Genomic DNA, 14,192 nt, shown 5'->3' with positions numbered 1-14,192 from the left:
GTTATAGATAGTATTTACTTGGGGATGGGCTTTTTGACTTATTAACGTCTTCAGTTCATACACAAGAATCTTTAGCCATGTTTTGTACCTGATATTGGCCTGTCCCTAGGTACTGAAGTTGTCACCACGTTAATGTAAATAATACCAGCACAAATTCAGAGAGGTTTGGAACAGCAAAAAGACGACAACAACCGACCAATTTTGAGGGTTTTTCCCATGTTTGTGTCGAAAAAATCTCATGCCAGTGTGTGCATTATTTTGTGACTGAAAGACAACTGGCCCACTCAAAACATTGAAAAGAAATTATACATTATCAGGTCATGTAGACAAAAAAAAATTTTAAATATTAAATCAGGATGACCGGAATTTTGTATTGTATTCAAAGCATTTCAACAGAGACAACGGGGGCAATGAAACGATTAAGTCTGGGAACTTGTTTGAACATTTCTCTTTATGTAAAAATAACTGGAGATATTCAATATGGCTGACAGCAGTAGTCCTCCAGTTACTTTATGTATCCATATAATTTAATTATGCTATATATAGCCTGCTAATACTTATTCCGACATTTTATAACTCAACTGCATGCTGTATATAAATATTCTTACATTCTTTTTTTAAAAAAAAATCCAATTGTATATTCACATTAATTGCAGCCCAGAGGCTTGGGGGATGGGATGGGGTGGGGGGAGGGGCAGTGCAGGGGAGTAACAGATGCAGGGGAGCTACATTGTTTAGGAGTACCTTAGAGGAATTAGAAAAAAAACTGCACTTCAATTTTTATTATGAAGACATGAAGCACTGTATGAACATGTAAAATATTCAGCCCCAAGTCTGCTACGGGACTATGCTTTCATGTTCCGTTGGCCGTTCCTTTGACAAAATGCTCCACTTATTTTGTTGTACAGATTATTTACCTGCTAGATGCTGTTCTACCCTTTGGCTTCCAGCTTCTGAACAGTTTAAACAGCATAGAAAGACTTTGGATTGAATTTGGCCTTTTCTAATCTGGTGATAATCACAGGAGGTGTGGCCAAGTCAAAGTTACTTTATTCTGAGGTACCCAATTGCAAACAATTTCATATAACTCAAAAACCATTGATAGGTAAAATCCACTAATATGCCTCAGAAGAATATCATGTAAATGTTTAGAAAGCAGGGACCACAAATGAGGGATTCTCATGCTTTTATTTAGTACTTATTTATTGCATCTTTTAATCAGTATATGAAAAAAAATGTAAACTATTAAATAGCAAAACAACATTGGAAATTGAGAGAAAATGCCAGCCATATATTTATGCACTGACTTCCAAAAAAAAATGAAGTTTTCTTGCATTTCCACCAAGTAATTATTTTTTAAATAAAATCGAGAAACTATTTCCTGGCATTGAACAGAATTGTTCAAGGTTATAGTCTTGTACTGAATGGAAATTGTTTATTACTAAAATATTGTAACTTTTTTTATTGGTTGAAACCTATTCGTTATCTGAAAGTTAACTGGTGTATAATTTTGTGACACACTGCCTTTTGTTTTAGTACAGTCACTCCTGTACTGTCTGTATTGAATTTTTAAGTTGAAACTGCTTGTAGTGTTGATCCACTGAGACGCAAGCCCTTAAAAGGCTCACTTTTGTCAGACTGGGTTCTCCAATGATAATGACCTACAATACAGAAAAAAGTGGATATGTATAAAGAAAAACAAACTGATGCACTTATTAAAGAGAACTATTTATATGATTAAAAAATATATATTTAGATTTTTTCCAAGCACAACTCTGAACAAAAAGTGCTCTTTTTATGCTTTATGAAAATGAACTGTTTCTGATCTTTCTACATCAGGCTAAATAAACTCTGTAAGGACATTTGAAGAAACTGCTTTCTTGTGTGTTTATTGAGTACTGTTCACTACTTATTTTTCTGTATGATTTACAGTGACTACACACACTTCCTTGCATACTTTCCTTCTATCTCTTTCAGCCATCGGGTCAGGGTAGTTTGGGAATTAGAAACTTTCCTAGTGCCTATTAATGTCAGTTTGTGATAGATGGTGTTCTATAGGACAGGGTTGGTCCAAGACAGTTCTGTCACAGATAACCCATCTGCCACCTCCCACATTCACAAGCTGATTATCAACTGAATATTACAGTCAGTCTTTTGTAGATAGGCCCATATCATAAATCAGGCTTTTCCTAATGATTGCAACCAGGTAGAATTATATGTGACCACAATCTGAAGGGCAGCTAGGGATGGGCAGTAGATGCTGGCCAGTAACTGACACCCACATCCCATAAATGAATCTTTTAAATTTTAAAAAACCTGTGGAGACAATGATTGCTTGGATGGATTTCATTCTGGAATTTGTAGTGGCCATAATCTGCATGCAGAGAGCCTTGCATTTTGAATACAAAGGGCCACAGTCCCAAGGATTGAGTGAAAAATCAGCAGAAGCCAACAACAGCTTAACTTGATATAGCACCTTTAAGATAATAAAATTTACCAATTTATCACTTTGGCAATTGAGACCAAGTCAAAGAAGGAGACATTTAGGCAGATGATCCACTGCTTGGCCAAAGTCCAGTCTCAAAGGATGGTACAGAGGTGGGCTCAACTGACAAAGGAGCTCCTTTAAAAGCTAGTGGCTTTTGCTTCCAAATAAACCTACTGGGCTTTAACCTGGTGTTATGAGACTTCTTACTGTGTTTACCCCAGTCCAACTCCGGCAGCCCCATGTCAAAAGTGGAGAAACAGAGATTTAAGTGTCTTATAGCTAGATGGCTGAAGGCACAGCCACCAATAGGGGATGGGAGAGAGAAGTGAGGGATGAGCAACAGGCCATATTAGGGGAATGTTTAGTTCATGCTAAAGGGTTGTGGAGATGGTGGTTACAGAATTAGGAATGGATGAGTTTGCAAAAGGGACATGAACATATGGATGAGGATTCTAATATTGAACACAGTGGGCAGGAGGTCGAGCACAGATGCAAAAGATGAATGAAACTTTGTGCATGCTAGGATATGGAGAACACCATTTTGTATGAGACAAGGGTGGAAGATGGAATCTGCGGAGCACTAGAACAGTCACATCTGGAGGTGAAAATGTGAATGAGGGTTTTAGCAGAAAATGAGCTGATGCAAGGTTGGAGGCAGATCATAGAATCCCTACAATACAGAAGAAGGCCATTCAGCCCATCAAACCCATACCAACCACAATCCTACCTAGACCCTATTTCCGTAACCCCACACATATACCCTGCAAATCCCCTGACACTAGGGTCAATTTTTTAGCATTGCCAATCACCCTAACCTGCACATTTTTGGCGTGTAGGAGGAAACTGGAGCACCTGGAGGAAACCCATGCAGACATGGGGAGAAAGTGCAAACTCCACACAAACAGTGACCAAGGCTGGAATTGAACATGGGTTGCTGGTGCAGTGCTAAGCACTGTGCCACCAAGATGACAAATTGTCTTTACTAGGAGTTTAGCTGAAATATGGACCGGAGTTTTTTGCCCCACCTGCCATGGGAATCAGAGTGGGCGAGGTGCAAACAATGGAAGGTACATTGACCTTGGTCAGAACTTTATGGTTTTGGAACAAGCAAGGCCAAAAATCCTCCCCATGGTTTGATAGCTACCTTCCAGTGCCTGGCCAAATGGCCAGTTCCATATGTGAGCCTGCATATACTAAACATTTACTGTATTAAAGGCACTACATAAATGCAATTTGCTGTTGTTGGATCAGTTTATTTGCAGAGGACAGGTATCATCATTTTCAAAAAAAAATCCTAATCAAGTGATCATAATTGGCAGATGTTGATCAAGGATTAATGTGCATTGAATCTTCACCTAATACCACCAATCTCAGTCAATCATCCATAATATAAAAGAAACAATGCTTGCCTTTGTCTCAAACAAAAATTCTGTTGAACTCAGTGTTTTTCACATTTCTTACACTGACACTTTCAGATGATTTATATTGGGCAGAGAAGATGGATTAACACTTTAAGGACTGTGGTGACACTCTAATGAGAATCTCATCTGTGAACACAGTGCTCCTGTAGGGAGAAACTTCCTGATTTATTATGGGAAGAAAACCAGTACCACTACAAACGACACTGATGCTAAAATCCCATGAGGAGAGTTGAAGAGTTTCTGATGCTATTATATTCATTTCTTTGGCTATGCTTATACATATTTCCTCAACTGTCACACAGTTAAAAAGTATGTATGGAAACTATGTGATTATTGTTATTTCAAAAGTAATGGTGAATCACTACTGCAGAACGGTTTAAACTTGGATTATTATCATGCACATTGACAATAGGACCAATAACAACATCAAAAAGTAACAAATGAATTAGACAAATGAATGGGGAAATGCAAAGTAAATGATCATACTTTTCAGAGTCCAGGGAATCAAAGGAGGAAGCAGCCAAAGAAATCATGAGGTACCTAGATACATTTTAATAATGTTATCAGAACCAATCTGATGGTCTTTGTCATCAGAATTCTGTTTTAGGATGGCTGAACATCCCAGGTCAACTGGACTTCTTTGAATAAAAGGAAAAGATCAAATAGAACAAGCAACATTCTCTGCAATTCTCAACTAAAGCCCTTTGTTTTGGTGGTCATAATGATTGCTTGAGAATTACATTTAAGTAATGATTTTTTTAAAAGAATGCAACTTTATGCAGATATCAAACCAAAGCAATCCCATAAAATGTTTAAAAATTGTTATAATTAAAATGTTATGTATCGATAAATATTTTTTAAAATCTATTTTCTGGTAATGCTGCCCCTTCAAATGGAGTTACATCAATTTGCTATGGAACCTACTCTTACTAAAAACTAAATATTGAATGACATGCATATAGTGTTACAATCTTACACCCTGATTCAATATCAAACACTCCCCTGGTTTAAGCTCTAGATTCCTTGACCTATCAATACGCAATGAATGCAACCTCAGAGGGTCAGCCTACACCACAAAAATAAGAATTTTTATTTCCCGCATTAATCATTCCGGTGGCCAATTTGAACAGATCTGTTCATGAGTAACTAATCATGCATAGTTCTGTGTTGTAAACGTGAACCAACTAAAAATCTGGAATTAAAATATCTCAACTTGCAAAAATTACTCCATATTTTTTCTTTACATTTTTAATGATTATGGGCAGCAGATTGTACTTGTTTTGAAAAAAAATACATTCCTTTCTGTGCCATTTGCTCTGAAAACATTCAAAGTTTTACTCTAAAGGTTAATTGTGAAGCTCATGCTGTTACCACCCCTCAGTTCCAGCTCTTTAATTTGCAGGAATCGGGAGCCTGTAACCTCAGTACACAAATTGCGTGCTTACCAACCCCATAAACATCTTCAGAACAAATTGTACTAGAATTTATTTTTTAAATTCCATTTCTTTCCCCTTGGCTTATCTTCTAAATATGCTATATGAGTAGGGTAGAGTGACTTTAAAACAATGAAAACTCTAAGGACCTGTTGATTAATGCTTGGACACGTTTGCGCCGTAACAATTTGCATTTATGTACACATATATTTATCGCCTACCGATTTTCATATTGGGCCAGATTTTGATTGAGTTGGTGTTCACATAGCTTGAGTTTGCCAATAAACTATTTTTGAAGAAACATGTTCATTCATAACTGAGTGACGACAATAAATCAAGCTTTATGATACATTTGAGCAGTGATGTAAAATACAGTCAATGCAAAGGCCTAACTAAACCAAAGTGAATACATTTTGATCTTTCCTTCATTGATTTACTTCATATCTATGTCACCCAAATAATACGCCAATATCAGTTTGTTCTGTGCAGTGCATACTCTGCAGCTTATGCACATAAGCAATGCCACCCTTAATAATTCAATAAATATCACACTACAAAATTTTCAATTAACCAAAAATTTATGTTAAACAAATACCATAACATCGCAAAGTAGGAATTTGTTGTTGATAAATTATCAGATCATTTGACGAGAGTAACTTTAAATTCAATGGGGTAGAATGCATTAGTCAACAAAAAGTTGTTACTCTTTGATGCTTATTTTCAAGAGTGGGTAACATTCTGGAATTTTAAGAAGTGTATTTAGTAAATGGTGTTGTCTTTATAAGATAGATGGAATGACAAAAGGTCATTCAACTCATCTAGCCACTCTATATGAACTTACATGTGAACATTTTTTAACTTGGATCACAAGAAGGCTTATATTAACACTGAAGTCACTGTAAAAGTCCACTAGCTGCCACACTCTGGCACTTGTTCTGGTACACTGAAGGAGAATTTAGTATAGCCAATGCACCTAACCAGCACATCTTTCGGATTCTGGGAGCACCCAGTGGAAACCCATGTAGACATGGGGAGAATGTGCAGACTCCACACAGAAAGTGACCCAAGCCCCCTTGGGTCAAACTCGGCTCCCTGGCACTGAGGCAGCAGTGCTAACCACTGTGCCACCACGTTGTAGAACATACAAATTAGAAGGTGTCACCCATTTGGCACCTCGAGCTTGTTCTGCCATTTGATAAAATCAAGTCTGATTGTGGTTTCAACTCTACTTTCCTGTCTAACCTTTGACACTTTTGTTGATAAAGAATCCATCTAAATCAGTTTCAAAAATACTCAATGACCCTGCAGAAAGCAGTAATGACAAAAAAAAGTAGGTGGCAGGATAACATGCAGCCCAACATGCTCTCACTCTCACCTATCTGAAGAGAATGTTTTGCATAGTAAAATGAATCCTTAAAAAGGCAATAACAATCCAGATTAGCTCTCTGTTCCCATGTCACTATGGTGCAACACTCCTCTCTGCACTCCAGAGACACAGTCCTGTCAGCTGACCACAGTAAACTTCACCCTAACATTCTGCTAGCATCAATCACCCAGTGTATATGCGTGAAATGCTTAACTGCTATTTCTAGGGCAACACATCTTAACTTCATCCTTAAAAATTGTCCTTACTATCACCTTTAGGTGCTTGGTTCGAATCACCCAGAAAGATGGACATGATCGTCTTCTATCTCTGAAAGCTGTTGGCAAGTCAATGAAGTTTCAAATATTAAATCAGTTTAGTTGCTTAAACACATATGTAAGTGATCTGGTTAATGAAAAGCAATATAGAAGATAAAGTGAAAAACTCTGCACAGAATTATATGAGGATTCACAATATTATAACACGAACAGCATATACAAATTAGCTTCCAGATGGATTGGGTAGCAAATTATCTCAAGACCTGAATTCAAATCAAGCACATGTTTTTCGCTTCAACATCCACTTTTTGTAGGTTGTAAAGGTTCAAAACAAAATTGGCTCAATCAGTTTCTAGTGAAATTAAGACTGTACCATAGAACCGCTTGTAAGTATATTCTAATTCATCATTCTGCTCAAAGTAGTCACCAAGATGTTTGAAATGGAAACATTAACACAATGCAATGGAAGATTGGAACTTGAGAACTGAAGTAGGCCATTCAGCCCATGGAGCATACTCTGCCATTCATGGCTGATCATCCACTTCAATGCCTTTTTTCCGATATTGGCCCCATATCCCTTTACATAATTGGTACTTAGAAATCTTTAAATCTCTACTTTAAACATACACAAATACTAAGCATCCACAGCTGTCTGGGGTAGAGAACGCCAACGATTCACAACCCTCTGAGTAAAAATATCCCCTCATCTTGGTCCTAAATGGCTTCCCCCTTATTTGGAAATTGTGTGCACTGGTTCTGGAGCCCGTAGCCAGGGAAAACATCGCAGTTGCATTTACACTGTCTATCCCTTTAAGTATTTTCTAGGTTTCAATGAGATCACCTCTCAATCTTTGAAACTTGAGAATATTGGCCCAGTTTTTCCAATCTTTCTTCATAGAACAGTTCCACCATCCCAGGAACAAGTCTGGTGAACCTTCTTCGCTGCATTCCCTCTAAGGCAATACAATTCTTCTTAAGGTAAGGCAACCAAAACTGCACATTGGTTAGACTGCATGAGGAGTACAAAGTTCTATACAATTGAAGCAAGTCTTCACTACTCCTGTTCTCAAATCCTCTTGTAACAAAAATTAACACAACATTAGCCTTCCTAAAAGCTTGCTGCACCTGCATGATAGCTTTCAGTGACTTATTGATGAAGACAGTCAGGCCCCTTTGTGTATCCTGTTGTTGTTCAGGTCAGTAACTCCAAAGTGTTTTATGGAGTCTGCCTGGATTATAAGTTTTGCATATTGAACTTGGCCAGGATAAGCATAATATATTTCTCTTCAGATATGATTCAACTGAAGCACTAGGGAGGTTTTATCATACAAAATTTATTTAAGAGTATAGTTAACATGTATAGTGAGAAAATTGGCAAGAACGTTTATCAATTACAAACAAGAAATAAAATAACCACAATAATGTATAATCCTCAACAAGTGTGTCTAATGTGTTCTGATCAAACCAATGCCATAGGCAAAAGACTCGTTTCACAAGTTTAACACAGTAAAGACAAATGCTCATGTGATACGCACTTGAGTCCTTTGGATAAAGTCTATAGTTCTCTGAATAGATTCAGAACAGTTTGCAGTCAGAACAGCTTCCCTAAACACTAGGAACTCTAGACAGCTCACCAACAGCAGATACCACCCCCCCGCCCCCCCTTCAGAAAGGCAAGACCTTGCTTTCAGATGACCAGCAGAATTTCCAAAACTAGGGAGAGAGAAAGACTTCTTTTCAGCTTGTTGTCCCTTCTAAAACTCAACTAAACTGCAGAAAATTAAACTCACTAGAAAGGAAAGAAAACTGTCCAAAACACATGACCATCCTCTTAACAATGCAGGAGCATAAAACAAGCCAAAGTTAAAATAAACAAATCCCAAATTAATATATTGAAGTAGCAATAAAAGGACACCTCCAGACAAGCTAGCAACAAATGACATCAGCTTGGGCTGTGAGCTAAGAAAACATTGAAACTGGGAGAAATTATGATTTAGAAAAACCTTTCTTAAAGGCACACTAATGTCACAATCCACACTTTCTAACCTCTTACCATTTAAGAACTACGCTGCACATTTATTTCTCCTACTAAAGTTTTTCCAAATATATTCTGCCCATTCATTGAGGGAAAGTTTTCCATCCCACCTGCCAAGGGAAACGAAGTGTTGACCTTGGGTGGGATTTTCCAGTTTTGGGGCAAGTGCGACTGGAAAATCTCACCAACTGGGGACGATTCTCCCAAAAAAATTCAAAGTATTGAATTTGCAGGGAAAATAGTGTGAATCATAATTGACTTTTCAGTGCAACTTCAGACTTGAATCTCCCACAGTCTGTGCAATGCAGAAGTCACAATCGTGAATATCATTAAAAGCTTGGGGGCAGTGTCTATTCACGCCAGGGTCTGACAGTTCTGGAACTGGGCACATGGCAGTGGCCCAAAACTGTCAGCCTGCAGTTTGCTGGCCAGCTCGCTTGCTGGCCAGCCCAGGAGCCCTGCAGTGCTGCCCCTCCACCCCCCACAGCCCAATCATAGCTCCCACAACCAGTCGCAGGCTAGGCCCCGCCACCCTCCCTGATCTCCAGCCATCCACGATCTCCATCCACCCGGAGCACCCTCCCCGATCTCCAGCCATTCCCCCCAGCAGTGACAATACCCCCACCCCGCCCACCCCGGCGAACTGCCCCCCCTTCCCTGAAAGACCCCCTCCCCGCCAGCCCACCCTGATCACTGGCCTCTGTCCTGTCCTGATTGGAACCAAATGGCAAAGTGCTATCGGGATTCCCAACCCCACTGATTGCCCCTAGCCCCTGCCCCCCAGTAGGTCCCACTCCTTTGACACTGCACACTGCCTGGTGGGCATGTGCCAAGGTGTCCCTAGGGTATGGGCAATTTGCCCCTTGGGCAACGTCAGGGTGCACAGGCTGGCACTGCCAGGGTGCCCATGCCCCAAGGACACCACCCCCCCCCCGACCCACTGGAGGGCCCCAATTGCCTCCCTTCACTTAAGCAGGGTCTTCCCATTAGTTCCCCGAGAGTGGGGAACTACTCTGAACTCCACCAGGGTGAAATTACATTGGCGGAATGGGTGATGCTATCAGGCCTGGAGAATTCAGTCCCAGGCTCGATAATCACATGCAAATAACAGTAAAAATAGATTTAAAGTACTTACCTGGTCTTCCCACCAGTTTCCTGTGTGGTCCTGACTGCATCTGATTTCTGGAGGTAGGAGACGCGCACGTGTTGGGAACTCATGTTCAAATCCTGTGAATTGGGACGCATCTCCCGATCGACCCCATCAAAAAATTAGTGGGTTGGAATGGGAGAATCATCACCATTAAGTCTATCCAAGCCCTCTTGAAGCTGTTTTGCATCTGCCTCAACAAATACATTTCCACCTAGCTTTGTGTCATCCGCGAACTTACAGCTGGTGTCCAAGCACTGATCCTCGTGGTACCCCACAAGTGACAACTTGCCAATGTGACAATGACTCGTAGATTCCTATTCTGTTTTCTACCTGTTAGACAATCCTTAATCCAAATATTACCTCCATCATATGCACTTTAATTTTGCTAACCAATCTCCTATGGGGGACTTCATCAAAAACCTTCTGAAAATCCAAGTACGCTCCACCCACCAACTCCCCTTTATTAATTCTATTTGCAACATCCTCAAGAAACTCCAACATGTTCAGTAAACATGTTTTCTATTCATAAATTCATGTTGTATATCCCCAACCTGATCATTATTAACCAAGTGCCCATTTATCTCATCATTTATAATAGATTCTAGCATTTTCCCAACTACTGGTATCAGGCTAACAGATCTGTAGTTCTCTCTTTCCCCCTTCTTAAATAATGAGGTGACATTTGCTATCTCCCAGTCTGCAGGAACAATGCCAGAATCTACAGAATTTTGGAAGGTGACCACCAATGTATCCATTATATCCATGTCTACCTCTTTCAACAACCTGGGAGTAGAATATCAGGTCCTGAGGACTTATCAAACTTTAATCTCATTCATTTCTCCAATACAATTCTCTTGCTAATACTAATTTCTTTCAATTCCTCATTTTTCCTAATCCCTTAGACCTCTAATACTGGCAGTTTTCTTATATTATCCTCAGAGAAGATAGACACAAACTAATTATTTAGTTTCTCTGCCATTTCTCCACTCCTCATTATAAATTCTCTTGACTCTGTCTGTAAAGGACCAATATTTCCCTGAGCCAAACATACTTTTTTACATACCTATAGAAGCTTTTACAGTCTGTTTTTATGTTTCTTGCTAGTTCATATTCATATTCTACTCTCACTTTTTTAAAATCAATTTCTTGGTCCTCTGTTGCTATATTTCAGAATCTCCCAGACATAGATATCATAGAACGCTTACAGTGCAGAAGAAGGCCATTTTGCCCATCAAGTCTGCAACGACAACAATCCAATCTAGGCCCTATCGCCGTAACCCCACATATTTACCCTGCTAATCCCCATAACCTATACATCCTGGGACATAAAGGGACAATTTAGCATGGCCAATCCACCTAACTTGCACATCTTTGGACCGTGGGAGGAAACCGGAGCACCTGGAGGAAACTCACACAGACATGGGGAGAATGTGCAAACTCCACACAGACAGTGACCTAAGCTGGGAATCGAACGCAGGTCCTTGGACTTGTGAGGCAGCGGTGCTAACCTCTGTGCCGTGCTGCCCCTAATCTTCAGGTAATACAATATCTGGCAACTTTATCCGACTTTAAATCTTATACAGTCCTTAACTTCTTTTGTTACCCTTGATTGACTAACTTTTTGGGTTTTTGTGTTTTTAAAGGAAAGTGTTGTTGCTGTACACTGTGATATAATTCTTTAAACACTATCTGTGTACCGTTATGCCTTTTAATGTATTTTCCAAATCCACCTTAGCCAATTTGCCCCTCGTAACTTCATAATTTTCTTTGTTCAAATTGAACATCCTGACTTCAAATTGAATTATCTCACTTCCAAACATAATGTAAAATTCTATCATATTGTTGTCACTCATCCCTAAAGGTTCTTTTGCAATAAGATTACTAATTAGCCTTTTCTCACTACGTCAGAGATCTAAAATAGGCTGTTCTCTATTCAGTTCTTTAGCAAAATGCTAACAAAAACCATGCTTAGCATACTCGACACTCATCCTCCACAGCATCTGTGCTCATGTGGTTCACCGTGTCTACATACAGACTGAAGTCACTCCTGCTACATGCTTCTGTTATCTCCTGATTAATATTATGCCCATGCTTAGTTCCTAGAAACAACTTCTTGCTGCCCTTGCAGCTTCTTAGCTTCAGTCAAATAAAGAGCACAAAACACAAGAACTAGGAGCATGAGTAGGCCACTTGGCCCCTTGAGCCTGCTCCGCCACTCAGTAAGATCACGGCTGACCTTTTCATGGACTCAGATCCACATACTCACCTGCTCACCACAACCCTTAATTTCTTTGCTGTTGAAAAATCTATCTACATTTGCCTAAAAAACATTCAACGAGGTAGCCTCAACTGCTTCAATGGGTAGGAAAATCTACAGATTCACAACCCTTTGTGTGAAGAAGTTTTTCCTCGTAAATCTGCTCCCACTTATTTAGAGGCTATGCCCCCAGTTCTGTTTTGACTTACCAATGGAAACAACCTCGCTGCTTCTATCCTATCTATTCCCTTCATAATTTTATATGTTTCTATAAGATCTCCCCTCACCATTCTTCTAAATTCCAATGAATATAGTACCCGTCTACTCAGTCTCTCTGCATAAGGCAAACCTCTCAACTCCAGAATCAACCTAGTGAATCTCCTTTGCATCCCCTTCAGTGCCAGTACATCCTTTCTCAAGTAAGGAGACCAGAGCTGTACATAGATTCTACATTTTATTCTCCCAATTTGAGATCCTACCTTACTAGTCCTATCTCTTTTCATCAGCATAACACCGCCTCATTTTCCTTTTTGCCTGTTCTTCCTAAACATTAAATATCTTTGAACATTCAGTTGCTGGTCTTGGTCACCTTGTAACCACACTTCTGTAATATCAATTAGATCATACCATTTACCCCTATTTGTGCATTTAAGTTATCCACCTGGTTGCAAGCATTCAGGTAGAGTGCCCTTAACTTAGTCTTTTTGACATTATTCTACATTTTAACCTTAGTTGATGCTCACTTTTGTTTCAACTGCCTTTTAATTTTGCTTGGTATTTTTCTACTTCCTATTGCCATCTTTACTTCCAATGTGAGCAATCCTTATGTTCCCTTCTCCATGACAAACTACTTTAAACGCTCCTGAACAGCACTAGTGAATGTTCCTGTGAGGGTAATAATCCCAATCCTGTGAAGGTGTATTCTGTCCATCTTGTGCTGATCCCATCTCCTCAAGACCTGGTCCCAATGTTTCAGAAATTTAATGTCGTCCCTTGTACATCAATTCTCCAGTTGTGTGTTCAATCGACCAATCCTCCTATTTATATGCTCATTTTGGCATGTAGTAATACTGAGATCATTGTTCTTGAGGTCCTGCTCTTGAATTTCCTTCCTAATTCCTAAAATCTGATTTTCAGCCTTGCATCTCTCTCTACCTATGTCATTGGTACCAATGTGGACAATGACCTCTGGCTATTGCTGTCCCCCAGAAGGATACCCCTGCAGATAGCCCTGATCCAAGCACTAGGGAGGCAGCACTATCCTGGAATTACTTGTACTGTCTGCTCCCCTGACTATGGAATCCTCTATCATTAATGCTCTTCCACTTCTCCCCCCCTCCCACCTCCAGCACTCCTGTGCAGCTGAATCACCTGTGGTGCCACAGACTTGGCCCTGACTGCACTCCCTGAGGTTCCATCCCTCTCACTAGTATTCAAATGGAAAATTGAAGGTAGACCCAAGGGACTCCTGCATTACCTGTCTAGGTCTCTTAGATGCCTATTGGTCATTCATTCCTTCCCTGCCTATGTACTCCAAATCTGTGATGTAACCAGCTCCATAAACATGCTTTCCCATTTAGCTCTCTGTCTCATTGATGTACAACAGTGACTCCAGCCACAACTTGAGTTCTAAAACCTGGAGCTCAAGCTTCTGCAGCTGGTGACACTTCCTACAAATGTGTTCATGCATCCATGACTTCCCACATGCAGCAGGATGAACATTCCACTCAGCTGAGCTGACCTGCCATGCTGTAATTTTAAAAGCTA

The sequence above is a fragment of the Carcharhinus amblyrhynchos genome, chromosome 16 (genome assembly GCF_965287045.1).
Source record: "Carcharhinus amblyrhynchos chromosome 16, sCarAmb.v2.hapA, whole genome shotgun sequence".
In the NCBI taxonomy this organism is placed as follows: domain Eukaryota; kingdom Metazoa; phylum Chordata; class Chondrichthyes; order Carcharhiniformes; family Carcharhinidae; genus Carcharhinus; species Carcharhinus amblyrhynchos.
The sequence above is the reverse complement of the archived record's forward strand: the minus strand, read 5'-3'. Positions refer to the sequence as shown.